This window comes from Enhydra lutris, unplaced genomic scaffold (assembly GCF_002288905.1).
Source record: "Enhydra lutris kenyoni isolate GAN:26980312 unplaced genomic scaffold, ASM228890v2 scaffoldscaffold10, whole genome shotgun sequence".
Classification (NCBI taxonomy): Eukaryota; Metazoa; Chordata; class Mammalia; order Carnivora; family Mustelidae; genus Enhydra; species Enhydra lutris.
In genome coordinates, this window is record NW_019154094.1 from 19,347,418 (window position 1) to 19,351,354 (window position 3,937).

Consider the following 3,937-nt stretch of genomic DNA (forward strand, 5'->3'; position numbering starts at 1 on the left):
TTAAAAAAATCTGAAGCTATCCTGTTAATCTCTCATTTGTAATCAATTGTGTTGACTAAACAAAAGTCTAGGTCGTCTTTTCTTCCTGTCCCAGACAATCCTTTGTTGCCTCTAAATGCCTCATTCTTGAGTGATCCTGGTCGTAGATGGGCCCGATTGTTGACAGTTCATTATTGCGCTTTTGTCCATTTAATCTTTCTTGCTGTGTTTTGCATGTGCATGCCTTAATGAGCTCCGTTGGCAATTAACATGTTTCTAGGAGCAAACTGGTTGCTCAGACGTTTGAGAGGGAAGTGCAGGGAAAAGGGCAACGCAGCTGCCTTGAGGTTGTTTATTTCCCAGCGTTTTCTCAAGATTCCTGTCCTCTCTTGAGCACCCCCCAACCCTGACTCTCCTTCCCCCCTCCTCCTCCGCCCCCAGCCCCTTCACCACCAGCACACCTGGATGCCTTGCTGCTGTAACTCTCCCTCGCGTGGAGCTCAGGCAGCCTCCTATCCTCTTGTGGGCCAAACAGCAAAATGGGGACCATATAGATCCACTTCTGCAGCCAAGGCAAGAACGAGTACAGTACCCCCCAAAATGTGTCTGGATGCTGGCAACTTCTCTGTGTCGCTCTTTGCAGAGAGGAACCTCTAACCCGCCTAAGGCAATAGGACTGTACAATCTGTTATGTACAAGGCTGTGGCTTTGGAAGAAGGAGGGTTTTTTTTTTTTTTTTTTTTTTTTGAGTCTTGCTGGCAAGATTGCTGAAGTGTGAGCAGTCATGGACAGAACAAACATCTTGAAGGGGAAAAGATAATTGGAGTCTTTTTTGTGTCTGTGACAGGATTCCCCTCCCCCGCAATTTGATTTTTTTTTAAATATTTTTTAAGGGCGGCCTCTTCCATTTAATCAAGGTTAGAAGATTAATATGCAGCTGATGGCTACCTTGTTTAAGTCATTTATTAATATTACAAACTACAAATCACACAAACAGCTTAATATGAAGAGGGGGGAAAAAATCAGAAAACAGAGCCTTTCACCCATCAATTCCGATGCATGGTGAATAGCTAAGAAGGATCCCAGTTGAGATGGTTACCGCAAGGCTTAATGTTGGCTTCAGAACCTTCGCTGGCTGTGAAAGGTGTTTAGTCGCTCAGGCAGAAGGTTCCTTTTCTCTTGGTCCTCCTTGGCAGGTGAAGGAATCCTTTCCTGAATCCCACACCTGAGGCAGACATCATAAACCGGGAGGAGTGTCTCCAAACCTGTGGAAAGCAGAGCTAAGCCCTATCTATACAGGAGAACTCTCTGTTTATCTGCAATTACCACCAGATGTGAAATAACACCTCCTCAGGTGAGAGCGATTGACAGGAGCTGGTGTGAAGGTTAAGTAACAATCAGGTTATGCGGAAACAACCTCAAGGAGGCTGGAGCATGCCAGACACTCTGCTCAGGTGAGCCTCAGAGTCACGGTTACCGCAGAGATGAGCAGTCCAGGAGACAAAATGCGTCCTACTCCACCCATTTCTCGGATTTCATTTGCTGTCTTGTTTGCAAGCACGCCATCTTCAGAACTGTCACCTGGAAGCAAAATGTCTCCGGTTTCATGAGATGGGTGACACTTTTTGGGTTTTCTCCTGTGAAAACTTAGCATAGAAGAACTTCTCAAAGTTTTCTCCCTTGGAGGTCAGAAAGTGATCTCCCTGGATGGGGGTGCCCCATCTAATTTTTTTTTTTTAATCTTTTCTTCTTAAAGGGAAAGAAGAGAACTTAATCATGATTTCCACACGCAGGCCAACTTTTTAACCCAATTCTCTAAGTGGATGATTTGCACCAAATTTTGTGGTGTCCGCCCCTTGCCCAAAGTTCTGGAACTATTTAAAAAGAAGGTGGGCTTGTCCTGGCCATTATCTGGTCTCCAAGAAGTGAATCTGCCAAGGGTCCTTTCAGGAATGAAGGAAGAGAAAGATTTTGGTTAAGAGGATAGTCACAGGGCTCCGGGACCTCCCAGAAATGGGGGAGGGAGTGAGTGTGTGTGTGTGTGTGTGTGCATGTGTGTGTGCGTGCATGCATGTGTCTGTGTGTGTGTGTCTGTGTATAAGAAGGGTCTAATAAAACCTGGTATGAGCACAGTGGGGGAAAGCTGACTCCTCAAACCAGCCCGCAACCCCCCTGGGGATAGATGTCTGGGAAAAGCAAGGCGATATTTCCATATCCTTAGCCGCCAAGTCCTCCTCGCCCATCCTGGGGTTTCCTGGGGTTTGTGGCATCCATGGAGATTTCGGAGTTAAATCTGCATATCCCTCTGGGTCCCAATCTCCCCTCAGCGAACTGCAGCCAGAACAAGCTAACATTTAAATTCCTCCTCGCTTCCTCGTTCCCCCTCCCCTCACTGCGTCTTCCCAGACTTGGGGGGTGGGGGATTACAAAAACGAGGACGCTCTCCTTTCAGGAAATGGAATTCTAATGTACACGTTCCTATTTCTGAATCGGAGGTACTAAAAATACTCCCGCGACAGCCTGAGGAAGCTGTCGCCGTCCTCTGTGCAAACAAAATCGACAATTCTCCTTCCCTGCGCAATGGGTCTGCAAATGGGGCGGGGGTCGGGACCCAACCCTTGGCTGTAACCAGGACAGAGCTTCCACGCAGAAGCCGAACGTCTTTCTGCGGGTCCCAACCTAGAGATTTATCCCCCACCCAAGAGAACTGAAGGCAGTTTGGGTTCCCGAAAAGCCTCCCGGATTTCGAATCCCAGCCTTACCCAGTTCTGTGACCTTAGGCGTGTCATTTGGCTTATCTCTGCCTCAATTTCTTTGTCCGTCCGTAAATCATCCCCAGCTTGAGGGTTGCTGTGAACATTCGAAAGCACGTGTGTCGAGAGCCCGGAATGGAGCAAGCCCTGGGGAAAATGTGAGCTTTTATGATCGTGGAAGCCCCCTGGCGCGAGGAGCGCTGAGCTCCTACTGTATACTGGGTGTTGGGATAACCCACACTCAAGTCACTTTCTAAGTTACGAGAGAGTTTCCTTTTGCATTAACTATCTTTCCCTCCAAATAACCTCCACTTGCCGTGGAAGTCCGCGTGGGATGGGCGCCCAGCTGCCGCCGCCCTAGCCCTTGCCACCGCAAGGCTGCGTGGAGCGCACTCCTCGGCCCGGCGCCGCATTTCCTCCCCACGCCGGGGAACAGTGTTCCAGAAGACGTGGGCTGAATCTCGGCGCGAATATTAAGAGTGTGTGTGTGGAGTGGGGGGAGGTCCGGCGCGCCGAGCCAGTAATCTGAGCTCTTGATTATCCAGATTCGGATCAAACGGGGCGGCGGCGGCCGACCCCCTCCTGGGAATGATTAGATGATTAATGTAATGCTGTTTGAAGGGTCTCTGTTTTCTCTCTTAATTTGGGTCATTACTTAGGAAGCAAGCGTGAGATCATTTCATCAGCGTGCTCGGCGGCGGAGATAGCTATTCAGAAAATGGGCTAACTGCGCGGTAATCAGGGAGCGGGAGGCGGCGGCTGCGAGCTCCCGGAGTCCGGGGGCGCCCTCCCGCGGCAGGGCGCACAGCACCGGCAGGCTGGCCCCAGATCGTCAGCACTGGCCAGGTAGCCCCGGAGTTCCGGCTGGGCTGGGGACCCTTGGCCTCCAGCTCCTGTCTCCAGGAAAAACTGGGAGGAAGAGTCTCCCCGCCCCCGCCCGGAGGTCGCCCAGAAAAGGGAACATGCCAGAAGCTCCCAGGCAGGACACTGCCCCGGCCGTTTGCCCTCTCGAGGAAAGGCGATTTTCTGAAAGATAGATGCACCTAACCCAGCTATCCCACACCCATCCACTTTTAACCCCTCCTTTTTCTTTTTTTTTTAAATTTCTCACCCAAATAAGGCAACACCCAGAATCCCAAGCGTCGGAAGAGTCACCAGAGAAAAACTTGGCACCACGTGTAGGCCGATGTAGACCTTTGCTCCCT